This window comes from Propithecus coquereli, unplaced genomic scaffold (assembly GCF_000956105.1).
Source record: "Propithecus coquereli isolate 6110/MARCELLA unplaced genomic scaffold, Pcoq_1.0 Scaffold40, whole genome shotgun sequence".
NCBI classification, from domain to species: domain Eukaryota; kingdom Metazoa; phylum Chordata; class Mammalia; order Primates; family Indriidae; genus Propithecus; species Propithecus coquereli.
Window position 1 is genome coordinate 5215348 of NW_012149730.1, and position 17101 is coordinate 5232448.

At 40.9% G+C, this 17101-nt stretch overlaps 1 pseudogene; it reads left to right on the top strand.

Moving 5' to 3' along the window:
• The first annotated feature begins 941 nt into the window (after positions 1-941).
• LOC105817178 lies at positions 942-1939 on the top strand (annotated as a pseudogene).
• Positions 1940-17101: the final 15162 nt, after the last annotated feature.

A 17101-nucleotide genomic window follows, 5' to 3' on the forward strand; every position in this document is an offset into this window, starting at 1 on the left:
TCTTGAGTTCACAATCTGTCTTCATGGATGAGTGAAAAACAATTCCAGTCTTTTTTGTAGGTAGTACTATTAACTCTTCGGGCCACCTCTCTGTTATTCAGAGGTAGAAACTAGTTTCTGGAATATTGCAAAATGATTCCTCTGGCTCAAATATCCCTTCCTCAACACAGCTTTCTAAAAGCACAAATGCTACCCCCAGAGATACTGACTCAGTATGTCTCAGGCAGGACCCAGACAGCTGTATCTATTTTTTTTTTTTTTACGAACATGGGTCCATTCAGATGTGTATCCAGGTTTGCGAGCATTGCCCAGAGAGCTACTCAGTTAAACTACACTTAATACAGTAACCTCAGCACAATTCAACTTTCCCTCACATGCACCTAACTGCTCACTTCCCCAGTTTCTCTCCAGATATGTCACCTTCTACCCATATGTCAACCTAAACATTTATATTTGAGACCACACTTGTTTGCATCATTCAAGAACTCCCCAATGCCATCCCTTTTCTAATCCTAAGTGATCTTAGCCTAGGCACTGCTTCTATTTGGCTCTTTTCATACTTTGTTTCTCATCTGTCTAGATTTGATTCTTGCCAACATTAAGGGGCACACCTTGGTCTAGACTAGGCTTGATTTTTAGGTCTTTTAAAATAAGCACTGAGGTAAACAATAACCTAGAAATCAAAGTGTTATTGTGCTGCCCCATAACCTCTATTCAAAACAATTATACTCAGGGTGCGGGCCTGGCCTGGGTCTAACTGGGGCATGGGCACCAACGGACCATCTTGGTTTCCTAAGAAAAGACAGTGTGAGAGGAAGAAGTGATAGGAGATTGCTACTCAGCCATGTAGGGTTAGATAGTCCCCATCTCCTACCATCAATATCAGGACCAAACCAGTATCAACCAGACAGTGAGAGCAGCAGGAACAGGAGAGAAGGAAGATGGCAAGATAGCTGCCAGCTAAGACAGTGGATTGTGGCACTGGGTGTACGGAATCAAAACATGCCACAGATACAGAGCCACAGTTTATTATTCCTTTATGTATTTCTATCAAGGGGTCATCAAAAGTGGGCAATCAAGCTCAAAAGAGGGTGAGGAAAAGTGCCAATATCCTAGATTTCTTCACAAAGGATGAAGTAATAGAAAAAGCCACATGTACCATGAAATAGCCAACATGCCACGGTTTAGCTGAAGACTGTTGATGAAAACATTTGTGGAGCAAGTGATCTATAAATACTTAAAGCGGAACCTGAAGGTCATTACTTTCTTTTGACTAAACCTCCACTAAATGCTCCAGAAAACAGAACATGCTGCTGAAAAAATGTTGGAGTCCTTCAATAGTCCAGGCTTGTATATAGCCATGCAGGCTGTTCTTGCATTAGCAGCAACCTGAGCGTCAGAACAAGTAGGAAAACAGACCTCGATGGGTATGGGAACAGATAGGAAAGATGGTGGCACTCCTGTCCCACCTGGGACTGAAGGACATGTGGTGGCAACTGCAGCAAGTCCATTCCAATCACAGGACGAGCTACCACATATTTTGTCCAGCAACTGCTCAGAGGCTGAGAAGTAGGAATTCCTCAGAGCAATCCCTGGAAACAGCTATGGCACTAAAGGAGTGCTACAGTCATGTCTGCCCAGATTTAGTAAAAGAATTTAGCAAGTATGACACAGATGGGCCAAGTGGATTAAACAATATACTCGAGTCAAGGCAATCTCGAAGAAAGAATTTTCCATTGACGTTGGTTATGACAGATCTTTGGGACCTGAAATATTTTTTCATCCAGAATTGGCTGATCCTAACTTCACACAACCTACCTACAAAGTAGTAGATGAGGTAATTCAGAATTACCTTATTGATATCAGAGTTCTCGCTACAACATTGACCTCGCTGAACTGGATATGCAGGGAATTTGAGCATCATTTTTATATTTTGTAGGAAAAAAGTGACCAAGTAAAAGACAAATTTTTAAAAGTAGCTCATATGCAACTATGTGACTATATTTAATGCCACAGAACCGTACATTTAAAAATAATTAAAATGGTAAATTTTATGCAATGTATTTGTTATGACAATAAAAATAAATAAATAAATGCAGTTTTTTTAAAGTAGCTTCATGAAACTTAGCATTACTCATTCATGAGACATAGGATTCTGGTAATTATGAATTGCTACTATCATCTCCACCAAAAAAGTTTGGTTTTTGTTGCAAATGCTTTTAGAACCGAGAAGCTAGGATCTTGGATGAAGCCTGCTCTTGGGTGAAGCCTATTCTTTTCCTTGTTGGGAAAAAAAAAGTAAGTACAAGACTGTTGGACCAGTTAAAAAAAAAAAAAACAAAAAGCAATGCTCACAACATGCAGGTATTACCACATGGGATTCAGCCTCTGCATATTGAGAGTTCTTCTGGTTCACACATCCAAGCAAGTCTCACAGACCCAGCACAGGAGGGCAGACACAGAGAGTAGTGCTGTGTTTGCAGAGTTGTCTGCTTCTAAGGGAGGAGTAGTTAGCCTCTCTTATCAGCTCCCCTGTGGCAGAAATGACTGGCAGTGCTGAGACCCACCAAATCTTTATGGATTTTAATGGACTTGCTCCTCTCTGCTCTTTAATGGTAATATAAAACACATTTTTCTAATAATGCTGAAAGAATTATTTGCATTGGTCCATTGTTGCAGGAGTATACAATTTATCTTTTTTGAGAAAGATTCATGCAAATTTTGGTGGGATTTTCATGAAAACATTAGTTCCTGAAACAATTTGTTATTTCTATTTTTTTTCCTGAGAAAGAGACTGAAACATTAAATAAATTCAAATGTTGAGGGACCTCATGTTAAGTCTCAGCTCTAATAAATTTAGAGTCACATCTCTCATAATTTGTATACCCTTCATTCTCCAGTTGCTTTTGAAGAGAATGGAAGTGCGGCTGGGTGATGCCCTCTAGTGAGAAAGTCTTGATCTCACTGAGTCTCACCTTCCTGGCCATTCTCCTGACTCCATCAAGCCAACCACAGCGTGTGTGGTGAGTAGTCTATGCCCAGAAATTTATGGGGCATAAAAAGACCTACAGTAGATATGAGTCATTCTTCCACTTTAGAGTAAAACTTTCATCACTGCCATCGATTTTGTGTATTTGTTTGTTTATAGTACTGAGAAGAATAAGGAGGCCGGCAGGTGGCATGGCAAATCAGTGGCCTGTTTGCATCCGTCAAGCATTGACTAAGTATGTGCTGTGTGCCCAGCATTATGTTAAAGGCATACAGGCCTAAAACATGGTCACTATCCTCAAGACTGTCACACAGCTGGAAAGGCAGGATGTGCATCCAAAAACTTTTAGGCAGGAAGAAGTAGGCATCAGGATAAACAAGGTGAGGTGTCTCTGACTTAGCACATTGTAAAGTTGCATATCTTTGTCTCAGTCGAACTTGTTTGCTCCTGGTATTAGCTACATTGACTCCAGGTCCTTCTTGATTCTAAATCTCAGCTAACTGAACAGAAATCTTTTGTCTCTGTTGCTTTCAAAGCACCATGCTCCTCCACTGGATACGCCAAATACCTGAGACTCGTGTTCTCCATCTCAACTTACGTTATGCTAGGATGCAACGTAATGCTGCCTTGCAACCTCAGTTCCTTTCCTCATTTCCTTGGCTCTGGGTGAAGGCTCTGGAAGGAGCCAAGGAGTACTAAAGTAGAGGCAAATCTGAGTAATCACCCCATGCTGTATGCAAATCACCCCTTACTACTGGCGATGACCTACGGTCCTTACAGCATGCTTATGCGCCTTGACTCTTCTTTCCTTCAGACTGATTTTTCCCCAGTCCTCAACACAAATGACCCCACATGAGCTCACCCAGTCTCCCCCCAAGCTCACCCATTTTTAACTGATAGCTGAGATGTTTATATTGGAATCCTGACTACAAGATAAAAATTCAGGACCAATCGTATCTTCTCAGTGGGTTGACAGTGTTCCTCCAAAAGATACGTTCAAGTCCTAATCCCTGGTACCTGTGAATGTGATCTTATTTGGAAATAGGATCTTTACAGATGTAATTAAGGATCTCTGGGTGAGATCATCCTGGATTTAGGGTGGACCATAAATGCAATGATCAATGTCTCTAAAAGAAAAAGGAAGGACGTTTTAAAGACACAGAGACACAGGGGAGAAGGCCACAAGAAGACAGAGGCAGAGATTGGACTGATGCTCCATAAGCCAAGGAACACCAAGGATGGCAGACAAACACCCAAAGCTAGGAGAGACGCACAGAACGGTTTCTCCCTCAGAGCCTCCGAGAGGAACTAACTCTGCTGACATCTTGATTCTATGACTTCTAGCCCATAGAACTGTGAGAGAATAAATTTCTCTTGTTTTACCACCAAGTTTATAGTAATTTGTTACAGCGGCCTTAGGAAACAAACACACTAGCTAACAGTCTTGTCATTGTCCTTGAAATATCATCCTCTTTCCCAGCCCCACACCTTTGCTTAACTATTTCCCCACGCGGAATGCCGTATCCTTCACCTTTCCCTTAACCCTCTTAGCCATTGGGAACTCTCTCAAATCCTGCATATTCCAAGCAGTTTTCCCCAGCCGATCCTAACCAGTTACGTTCTTAACTGTTCATCTTGATATATATCGTATGCTGTCTTCCCTTACTACTTATGTTTCCTTATAGAAATTGAAAGTTCCATGAGTATAGATTCTTATGCTGCATTTATTAAACCAGTAGGTGCTTGATGAAGACAGGTAGGTAATTACTGTATATCACTGCGTAGCCCAAGAAAATGGGCTTCACAGGCAGGCAAATAACAGCTGCAGCACCACTGATGTTAATAACCAGTTCTCAGTGATCTTCCTGCAGACTCACTCCCCAGAGAATCATTTGGACTAAATCTACTGCAGCTCAATTAGAATGGGATGAACAGGACCCCATGGCATTCCCCTGAGGTGCTGCTCAAGGCTGAAACTGCACCCCAAAAGCTATTACTGTCACCCTGTCTTTGTTTTTGTAAGATTAAAGGGCCCCTACGGGAGGTTCTGATAGCAAGACTCCATAAACAGCGTTACAGCAATTAGTAACATTAAAGGTCATTGATACATTTCAGTCACAGAGGGCTGAGGCTAGATTATGAATTAAAAGAAAAACTAATAGTAAAACAAAACAAATGAAAATGACCTTGAGAGAAATGTTCAAATCTTCCTTTGTGATCCAAGCATGAATAAAACATTTTCTCTGAGTGGAATGGCCTTGAAAAGATATTTACAAATTCTCTCTTTCCTTTTCTTCTTTCTTTCCAACCAATGGTTTTACGAAAGCCCTGTTATTTCCATACTTTCTTGCCTATATATTTTCAGGACTCTCGGGTAGGCACCCATGCCCCAGCCCGTTGTAAAAGGCAGGTGGCCTGAGATCTTCAGGGGCAAAGCTGAGCTAGAATGGAGTTATGGACAAACCGTCAGAAACGGACACAACGCATAGCAGACGCTTCCCCCTCTGGCCTCTCCTGTTAATAGAATATGAGTTGTGAACTCTTTAAGTGAGTGGGATTGGGAAGACACTGTCAAAAACACCATATTGAGAAGGAAGATCACCATGGAAGTTTCCCTCTCTGAGTCAGTCTCAGGCCAGGACATTGCCTGCCTTCCATGGTGAAATGGAATCCATGTGGTCAATAAAATCTTCTATAATTCTCCAAGCCAACAAGTCACTGCCTTCCCTAAATTATCCCAGGATCCCAAGGAGAATAGACACTAGGACTAGGTTCTGGTGAAAGCAACTGGGGATACTGTTTCCCTTACCACCAAGACTAGCTAAGCAAAGATTTCACACCCAGGCTCCACGTGTCCCACAGAAAGGACTCTACAGTTCATTCGTCCACTCCCGCTGCCCACCCCACCACCAGCCACAACCACTGGCACGAGAGAACTGCCACAGTGACCTCGCCTGATTCGCCTGGGTGACAGTGCTTCTGCAAAGTACAAATTTTCCCTCTCCGTGTTATACTTGGTCAGAAAAATGGAACCTCAAGAGACTCTTGCTTTCTCCCTCTCTCTCCCTCACTTTCCCTTCCTCTCCTTCCTTCTCTTTCCCCTTCCTTGACACACTCACTCTCTCTCTCTTTCTTCCTTTCTCCCTCCCCCCCACAAACACACGTGTGCATGCATTTGGGAAGCCAGATTTGGCTCATTACAACTTTTTCCATAATTTACATTTTATCAATAGGTTACCAAGCATCAAAAAACTTTCCTAATATACTGGGGTGGGGGGGAATAAACCAAAGTGTTGGTCTCTTTGTGTGTAGATGACTGTGATATGTAAGGCCCTGTTGCTGGGTCTGGGGGTTGTGTGGCGCTCTCAGGCGCAGAGGTGGCGGGACAGCTGACTGGCACAAGTGCTGCCGCCGCCACCTTGCTGAGGCTTCCAGGGATTCGCGGTGAGCCGTCTCTCGAAGACCTACAGTCTTTTTCTGAAATCTGGTCTCTATTGTCAACATTCTGGATCTACAAATAGTTTTGTACATTCCAGAATAATAGTTCTCAGCCTGAGCGAGACATTAGAATCACCTGGGAAGTTTTATTAAAAGCTAATGCCTGGGCCTCAACCTAAGATTCTGGTTTAATTAGCCAGGGACGGTTCTCTGGGATCAGGGGATTAGAAGTTTCTCAGGTGGCTCTAATGTGTGACCTAGATTAAGTAAGCCTGGGGATGGGGGTGATAGAAAGTGGGTCAGAGTTCCAGTCTCCTTTTCCAAATGGCACAGCCTCTGTGTAAATTCATATTTACGGATAGATTTGGGAGAAAAGTGAGATGTTGACTAATACCTCTCACAAGAAGTATCTTAATCCTGCTTCTGCTTCCTATTACAACTATTTCTATTTTAATTACAGCCCAAAACAATACAAAAAATTTTGTGGTAAACAACATTGTTTCTCCTTCCATTTACTGTATCAGCAAGAAGATGTAAATATTGCCATTGCACTAGATAGTAAGGAGAAAAAAATATACCACCCTAAGGGACATCAGAATGTGTTCATTATATCATCTTATTTCATTCACTCATTTTCCTCCCAATTCAAAGCAGGAAGAAGGGTCCTACCTTTTCTATTTTGTCAAACCATAGGCTATTTAATTAAAAGAAAGTGTAGATAATTATCTGAAAAAAAAATCTTATTCAATTACAAAAAAGAAGCAAATCATTTCTCCTAAAAATACTAGTAAATAACACCCTTACATGACATATTGTTATAACCCTGCTCCAAGTGAGGACAAGACCAGTTTATCAGATTTTCCTCTGTCCCATAAAATTCTCCACTCCTTCGAAGCCTGCAATTTAATTACAGAGAGAAACTGTAAACTACCCTATCCTGTAGAGTGCAGAAGGAAGAATGAGCCATCATCTCTATTTATGAGTGTTCTAAACAAAGTAGCTGGCAAATACGAATACAGTCGATGTCTCCCAGGCCACACTAACCAGGGGGTAAAAATAGGGTCACCATATGTTACAAGAAGGATTTGCTGGCTTTGCTCTCCAGCTACTCTGCCAAAACTCAGTCCCCTCTTAGATAACGTACAAAGAATTCAGGGAGCCTTCTGGGGGTACAGGAACTAATGCTTTTATCTTTCGTGGATGTCTGCCCTTTTCATTTGTCCTGCTCAAGCTTCTGGAGGTGATGGTGCCTGTCTCAGCAGAATCCAGAGTTATGACCCACGCCATCACCACCCACTAAAGGTGATGGCACAACTACCCCCTCTAGGAGTGCCATGGCCACACTTCTAAAGCACAGCCTTCACTCCTGCATCAGCTGCTATTACAGAGTTGATGACGACTTACACGGTCAACATCCAGGGAGGTTACAGCAGAATGGCTGTCCCTCGTTTGACTCTTTCTTAGAGTCCCCTCACCCTGAGACTTAACCAGCTCCATGGAGTCTGGGCCAGAGAAAGGTTGAAAGGCAGTTTTTCTATCTAAAGTCATCCCTCTCCTCTGGTTTTGGTTCATCCTCCCAGAATCAAGTATGTGTGTCTTCATCTTCTTTTATGAAATTTTTTATTGGAGACCCTTCAAGTTCACCAGTCCACTGGATGACTACATTCATTCAGGGACTAAGCTGGACACTGAGGACACAACAATGACCTAAACAGATACAGTCTTCTCTTCACAGACCAAGTGCCATGAGCAAGTTCCCGAATGGGAAGTTCAGGATGCTGTGAGCATGCGGAGGTCGAACACTTCCTCCTCATATTCGTGTAGTTGAGGAAATGTTCTCAAAGGAAAGAAATGGTCTGAAACTGAAACTTGAAGAAGGATCAAAGCTAAGTAGGCCAGGCATAGAGTGGGTGGGAGGGTGGGTAGATGGGCAATTCGACACATAAAGCACATCAGGAACAAAGCCCCAGATAGGCAGAGCACATCAAATTCCACAGATTACCCCAGAAGACTCAGTTTCATCAGAAGTTTTAACTTTCTGCACCAACAACTTATAATCACACAAAGGGGACAATAGGACTGATTGAGCTTGATCTCCTGAATTTTTCTTTGAGAATGTGTTAATTCAGTAGGGACAGGTCCTGAAGGCAAAAGTCAGATGAAAGTGAGATTGACAGATAAAATACAGAATGCCCAATTAAACATAAATTCTAGATAAACTTTTGATCATTCTGTAGTATAAATATGTTTCAAATATTGCATGCAATATACTTATACTACAAATTATTTGCTGTTTATCTGGAATTCTAATTTAACTGCATATACTGTATTTTTATTTGCCAAATCTGGCAACCCTAGATCACGAATATGACCACAAACTTTGTCACTCTCACTGGAAAATCAATTGGAAAAAGAAGAGATAAGATTACAAGAGCAGACATCAATGGTAAAAACATAAAAATGCAACTCAAACACACACAAAAAAAGACTATAACAGGCCAAGCCAAGTTCCCTGTCTGAATTCTAAATAACTAAAATCCATGGAGAATGCTCTACAATAGCAAATGGAGGGTTCATTGCCAGAAGCACTTTGAGAGAGCAGGACTGCAGAAGGACCCCTTCTGCAGCCTCTGTTAGGCTGAGTCCCCCAGTCACTAGTAACCATCTACTTGGGCAATGAACCTGATACTGACAAAGAAAAGCCCTCCAGTCATCGAACAACAGGACCAGCCATTCCTGAACTTGTGGTCACACACAGCCAAGGTGGTGACTGCATCGGGTCCTCAAGAGCTCTGCGGGGTGGAAGCATGTCTAAATGCATGCATGTTTGTCTTCTGGCGTGTCACTGTTACACAGCCCCATGCCTGTGTTTCGTGGGCCAGTCTCTGTATGTAGACCCCACCTCTGCCTCTGAGGAAGTAGATGAGAATCAGCACATCCGCTGGGAAGAGGAAAATTCACAGCAGCAAGAAACGAAACAGACCAGGAGTGGGGAAGAGAGAAGTGTGCTGCTTTCCTAGTCTTGATCTGACAACAGTAGGGTTAATGAAGAAATTAAACGGGAAGGAGGAGCCATAATAAAAATTTCCTAGATAAGGTTATAGCAAATCTGGGCCTTTAATGTCTCTGTCGGGCTGGCTTTAGGTATGTGTGTGGGGTGTATGTGAAAGAGAGAGGGAGAGATGGAGCAGAGGGAGGGAAAGCTTAGAGAGAATATGATGAACAAAAAGAGAGACTGAGGAAAAAAATTACACTGTTGCAAAGTTCCATAAAATTGTTGGGCTTAAGTGGAAACGAACCAAATCTGAGGACAGATGAGTACAAAACCAACAACTTTCACAGGGCTGTAGAGAACAACAGATGTTGAAAGAAAGTCTCAGTAAACCAGACAACTGCTTTCATCTCTAGGAGACAAGAGCGATATAAAAAATACTCAAAAAAAGCACAAAAACGAGAAGCATAGAGATGACAAAGTGAAAAGCACAGTTCCAGATTTCCAGTCAGGAGGCACTCCGGGGGCCACTGTTCACTCACTCCTCACACCCCAGCCTTCTGCCCCCACCCCTGTGCCTCCACAAGGAACCCCCAATCCCAGCTCTTCATGTTCTATTCTAATCTGAAATTACGGTTTGGGAGCCATGTTTAAGCCATTCAAAAATGAAATGCCTAGAAATCCCCTGTCTTAGTAATTTATAAACAACAGAAATGTATCGCTCACAGTTCCGGAGGCTGGGAAGTCCAAGATCAAGGGGCCAGCAGATTCATGTTTGGTGAGGGCTCGTATCTCATAGAAGGCACCTTCTATGTGTCCTCATGTGGCTGAAGGGGCAAACTCACTTCCTCAGCCTCTTTTATAAGGGCACTAATCCCATTCATGAGGGCTCCACCCTCATGCCCTAACCACCTCCCAAAGGCCTACCTCTTAATATTATTGCAATGGGGATTACGTATCAACATATGAATTGGAGAGAATACAAACATTCAGACTATAGCACCCCCCTTCCAATTCCTTACCTCCTTCAATCCACCATTCCCCCAATAAACCCAAGGGTATTCATTCCTGGTTCCAAGATAGAGATGGCCCCTTCTTTCCAAAAGCAAGCTGAGCAGCAGGGTCCATGCAGGTTGATCTGCCCACCCAATTCTTTACGTTGTGTTAAAATAAAACATAAGTTTTGCTCATGAGACTCATATGTGCACTAGAATGTATATTTTTATAGACTTGACTATAAATTGCATTTTTTATAATTAAAAAGTAGGATTTTTCCAGAGACATTAAAAATGTAATCAAGAAAAAGGAAAGTTAAGCTTTGCTTGTATGAAATAAAGTGCACTAGAGATGGGCTATGTTAAAAAGTACCTCAGATGGATGATACAATGGAATGACTTAATGACCAAAAGCTGCTGTGCTTTCAGATCAAATTGTTGAAAAGTGAACATGGCCTTTAAAACAGGTAGTTATTTCCTATACTTTTTTTAAGAAATAGTTTTCTTATTTTAAAAACAATTATGGCAGCACAATTCACAATTGCCAAGATGTGGAAACAACCCAAGTGCCCATCAGTACATGAGTAGATTAATAAAATGTGGTATATGTATACCAAGGAGTTCTACTCAGCCACAAAAAACAATGGTGATCTAGCACCTCTTGTATTAGCCTGGATAGAGCTTAAGCCCATTCTACTAAGTATCCCAAGAATGGAAAAACAAGCACCACATGTACTCACCATCAAATTGGTACTAACTGATCAACACTAAGGTGCTCACATGGAAGTAATATTTATTGAGCACCAGTCAGGTGGGGGGGGGTGGTAGGGGTGGGTAAACTCACAACTAATGGATGTGGTGCGCACTGTATGGGGGATGGGCAAGCTTGTAGCCCTGGCTTGGGTGAGGCAAAGGCATTATATATAACCAAAATATTTGTACTCCCATAATGTGGAAAGAAAAAAAAAATAACTTTGGAAGGCCAAAAGCACAAAGAAGAAAATCTACATCACCCATAGTCCTACCATTTAGAAGTAACCATTAATTAACATGTTGATATTTAGCCTGCAAATCTTTGTCCTATGTTTACACAATGTTTTTCTAAAAATAAGGCCATCCTGTGTTATTGTTTAGCAACAACTTTACGAATAAACAATATACAGGCAACATATTTACATCATTAAATATTTTTCTAAAACATACAGGTAATTTTTAAGCACTATAAAATATTTCATTGTTGACCTTAAGTAGAAATGCACTAAATTTGAGAACAGATGAAAACAATAAATTGGTTTTGTTTTATGAATATATGCCTTAATTTATTTAACCAATCCTCCTCCTACTACTTCTTTTCTCCCTGTCTCTCCCTTTCTCTCCCCCTTCCCATCATTCCATAAGCTATGACAACTGTAACATCCTCCTAACTAAATCTTTTTGCATATCTAGTTATTTCCTTGAGATAAATTCCTAGAAGTGCAATTGCTGGGTCAAAGAGAATTTTCTATGCTTTTTAAATCAAATGTTTCTTGTTTTTCTCCTGAAATTTTCTAGAATTAAGTAAAAGCTCCAAGCAGCTTTTTCAGTGATGTATGCAATTTACATGACTGTCTCCTCTAGTTTACAATATCTAATTTCATTCTACCATGTAGTAGATATCAAGCACATGTATATTTAATTATTCTTTAAAAATCAGGGTCACCACAATTGTCTCGTGCTGATAGCTTTGGTTATTGCTAGTTCATAAATATTATATCACAAAGTTAAATCAATTCATGAAAGCAATTTACATAGCAAACCCAAGAGGGAGCTAATCTCTGTTAAAAGCAGTACAGAGAGCTATGTCATTCTTAAACCTCAAACCAGTGAACTACGTGTACACACAACATGGATGAATCTCTCAGGCATTACGCAGAACAGAAGAAGCCAGACACTAATAGCACATACTTATGATTCCATTTATGTAAAGTTCAAGAATAAGCAGAACTCATAGAGACAATAGTGTTTACTTCTTGGGAGAAAAGAAGATGATATTGACTGGGAAGCAGCCGAAGGGAGCCTCCTGGGGCCCTGGAGATATTTTATCTATTGATCTTGACAGTAGTTGCATAGTATATGTAAAAACTACTGAAGTACATATATAAAAAATTGAACAATACATTTAAAATATGTGTATTTTCATTTTATTTTCTTTACTGTTGTATGTTACAACTCAATTTATTTTTTATTTATTATTTTTTTCTTTTTTAGAGACAGGTCTATCCCTGTTGCCCAGGCTACAGTGCAGTAGTGCAATCATAACTCACTGTAACCTTGAACTCTTGGGCTCAAGTGATCCTCCAGCCTCAGCTTCCTGAGCAGCTAGGACTACAGGTGCATGCCACCATGTCTGGCTGATTTTTTTCTTTTTTCTTTTTTCCGTTGACATGGGGGTCTCGCTATATTGTCCAGGCTGGTCTGGAACTCCTGACCTCAAGCAATCCTCTCACTTCAGCTTCCCAAAACACTGGGATTACAGACATGAGCCACTGCACCAGACCCAATTTTTTTTTAAACCAAAAAACTTTAAGGTATAAATGGTTTATGTACTGGTTTCCTAGGGCCGCCATAACAAAGTACTTTCAAAGTAGATGGTTTAAAACAACAGAAATTCATCTGGAGGCTATAAGTCCAAAATCAAGGTGTCAACAGGACCATAATCTCTCTGAAACCTATAGGGGAATCCTTCCGTGCCTCTTCCTGCCTTTGGGTGGTTTCTCAACAGTCTTTGGCATCCTTGGCTTGTAGATGCACCACTGTAATCCTCCCTCTACGCATGGCTGTATCCTCATAAAGACACCAGTTAGATTGGATTAGCGGCCCACCATATTCCCATATGACCTCATCTAATTTCATCTGCGATAAATCTATTTCCAAATAAGGTCACATTCTTAGGTACTAGGAGTTAGCACTTCAACATATATTTGGGGTGGAGGGGGGACACAATTCAATTCATAATAGTTTACAATCTTGTTTTTAAACTTTCTCTCAAAAGTTTGAGTTCTGTAAAAGGAACCAAACCAAGAAAACGGTGTCTGGAAGGGTTTATATCAGAGTCAGAAATGAATAGGCTCTATTTGCAAGGACTATGGATTTGTTCTTAATTTCCAGAGTATGTATCGAGAAAGAAGAAAGACAGTTGGAAAAAATTATAAAGGGAAATTTTCAGATATCAAGAGGTAGCTCACTTAAATAGTGATGCAGTGTAGTATTTCTGAGACATTATGTTATGCTTGTTGTTTTCCCAGTGTCCAGCCAGTTGGCTGCCTCAAAAGAAGCTTTGGCAACGCAGGAAACAGAAGTAGAGAATGAGCCTCTCTGGATGTTGTGTTCCAGAATGGGAAGAAAATTAGGATTGTAGACACAATGTCTTGGGCAAAAATTTGGAGGCAAAATTCTATCTCTGTTCATTAGATGTGAGAAGGATTCTTTCAGCCTTGGGCTGATTTCTGATTCCTAGTAGGACCACTAGGGGGCGCGGTGGGGGGCATTCAGATGCCAGAGAGGGAATACCTGCAGCAGAAGGGCCATGGACAGCCTCACAGATACTCCTTTGTCCCAAGTGTGGCCTGGCATCAGCAGATGGACCTTCAGGGCCATGGGGCCATGTGCACAGCCAAGGGTTACCTTAACAGAGATCTACAAAAACTGAGCGGCCCACAGATGGGCCCCTTAACACACAAGCAAAAAAAGTGATTCATTAAATCAATAACTAAATCTGACATAGTTTGTCCCTATTTATGAGGTATTTCAAATAAATAAATGCACGAATCATGAAAATACATCCCTTATCAGATCAGACATCCAAATTTTTGGTTCAGACATCATGGTCATCTAAAAAATCCAACAAGAGGGAAAAATATGTAATGTTTCTAAGAGCACCAAGAGGGACAGGAACTAAAATTGGATTAGAGCTGGAAGCAGGAACCTACAATTTAGCTTTTATCAACTGCTCAGTGCAGATCTAAAGAAGAAACAAAAAGTATTTGGTGTGTTGTTCAGGATACAAAACCATGAAAGGAATTCAAACTGAAAATGACTGGTCAAGTCTTGCACACGAAAATCCATACTGAAGAAGAAAGTAACAAATGAGATGCAAAGAGAGATGCTGAGAAAGGAATTCCAGTGGGCAGCAGGGCATGTCTCGCTGTTTCTCTTAAATCTGTCTGCTAACATTACTTAACTGCGAGTGGCTCCCCAGGTTTACAAAATGTACTGTCCTAACAAAGCCACTTTCAGAAGAACATTGATTGAAAGCAGACACATTTAAACCTTCTTATACAAATTGATACCATCTTTATCGTCAGGACTAGCCTGTATTCATTTGATTTGTTCGTTGTTCAGTAGTTGTATCTACCCATTTTAGCACCATTGAATATTTCTGACTTTTTAGATGACCATGATTTCTAACCCAAAATTTGGAAAGTCTGATCTGACAAAGGAGATTTTTTTTTCTGATTTGTGAATATATTTATATAATTTTATAGGCTTATAAATGAGGATCAATTTTGTCAGATTTTATTAGAGATTTATTCATTCTATTGAAAAGAATAAAATTACACAAAATTGGGTCTAGGCTAGAAAATTCAGGACATATGGTCATCATACGAGGAAAATTGGGCTTTGTAGAAGAGGAAGCAGCAGTCATCTGGAAACTGTCGCTTGCTTCTGGCAGCACAGGAATTTGCTCCAGGAAAATTGATTGTTCTGTGAGTGCAAGGTCAAGCTCAGCATCGTGTGCCAATGAAGACCTAATTGTCATCTGGCAATGATAATGAGAATAGAACGATTCCACAGGCTGAAGCAAGGCATTTACTAGGATCCAATTTCCTTTAACTGCATTTGTATAGTCCCTGACTGGCTGTCAGCAGTCGCCTATGTGCCCCTTTCTGTCCTCAGCACGCTGTGCTGTTCTATGGATGTCGGAGGTTTCTTGCCAACAGACCTAATCATGAACAACCTTTCCTGCATGTTTGCCGATTCTGTTAGTTACATCTTGTCCTTTGCATCTCAAATTAATTCATCAGCAGATGAACATTTTGGCCAGAGCAAGATGGTGAATATTTCCATTTCTAAAGAGCAGGAAATCATTACAAAAAATAAATGTTATTTCCATTCATTGATGACTCTCCACCATGTACCTATGCATTTAATTTTTAAAATAAAGAATCAATAAGCTGATGGATATACATGGTCATATAGAGTGGTATAATGGACTGTGGAGACTCAGAGTGGGGAGGGTGGGAGGGTGAGGGATCAAAAATTGCCTGTAAGGTACAGTGTACACTATTCGGGTGACAGGTGCACTAAAAGCCCTGACTTCACCATTGTACAATTCATCTATGTAACAAAAAACCACTGTACCCCCTAAATCTATAGAAATAATAAATAAGTAAATAAATAAATAAGCAAGTTGATTTCTTGGTCAAGGGTAAAAGTATGACCCTCATAACTTTTGGTTGAGGATAAATTATGATATAATTGAAATGTATCATTTTTATCATTTATCATTTATCATTCTCCTATACAGGAGATCTGACATCTAATAAAACATGCTCTTTTATGGATGAGGAACTTGAGTCACAAAAGAGCTTAAGGCAGTGCTTCTCAAACTTGAATGTGCGTCAGAATCACTTAGGATATGTGTTGACAAAAGCAGAACCAAAACAAGATCAGGCACGTTTGGGTGAAAGATCTCTACAAGGAAGACTACACAATACTTATGAAACTCCTTGACACCAGCAACAGAGATTCTTTTCAGTGAGTCTGGAGGAGGAAGGCCAGGAATCTACAAACAGCAGGATATAACCTGCATATTTAACAATCATCCCAGGTGATTCTGATGCAGGTGGATATTATCCAAATATTATGTGGATATTATCCAGAATGCTCGTGAAAATATAATGAAACCAGCCCTGGGATTCCACAGACAGAAATAGAAGAGTGTCAGGTAAGACTTTCAGCACTGAGATGAGGCACAAGGAAGGCAGGTGAGATCCAAAGAAGGTAAGTGGGGGTCCAGGAAGCCAGGTGCAATGCAAGGAAGGCAGGTGAGGTACAAGGAAGGCAAGTGGGGGCCAGCAAGGCAGATGAGGTGCCAGGAAGGCAAGTGGGGGTAGAACAAAGGCAGGTGAGTTCCAAGGAAGACAGGGGCGGTGCAAGGCATCACTGCCCTTGAGCCTGACTCTCCTTCTTATGACCTGCTGCTCCTCATTGTCAGGCTGCTCTCACACTTGTTTGGGAAGCCCTCTAAATTAACAATTATATTGGAATTAAAATTCCGATGGCAGTGTGAAATACACTTCAACATACATTAGATTATTAGATCCTCATATAAACATTAGACAATTTTATTATCTTTATTTCACAAAAGATTGAAATGTGGCTATAGTTAACTGTCCAAAATCACACAGCTAAAAAGTATAAGAGTCTTATGCAAACCCACGTTGTAGGCACACAACCCTACTACCTTCCTGAGGGATGCAAGTTACTGGCTCAGTTTTTCCTACTTGAAACTTTTTCTGCCATCGAATACTTCTAATTTCTCTTCTAGGCCTTCCATTAGGTGGTCAGTGACATTTTTTGGCACCCACTGTGTGCAGAAGGTCAAAACCAGGAACTAATCAGAAGGTCCACAATTGCTGTCTGGCA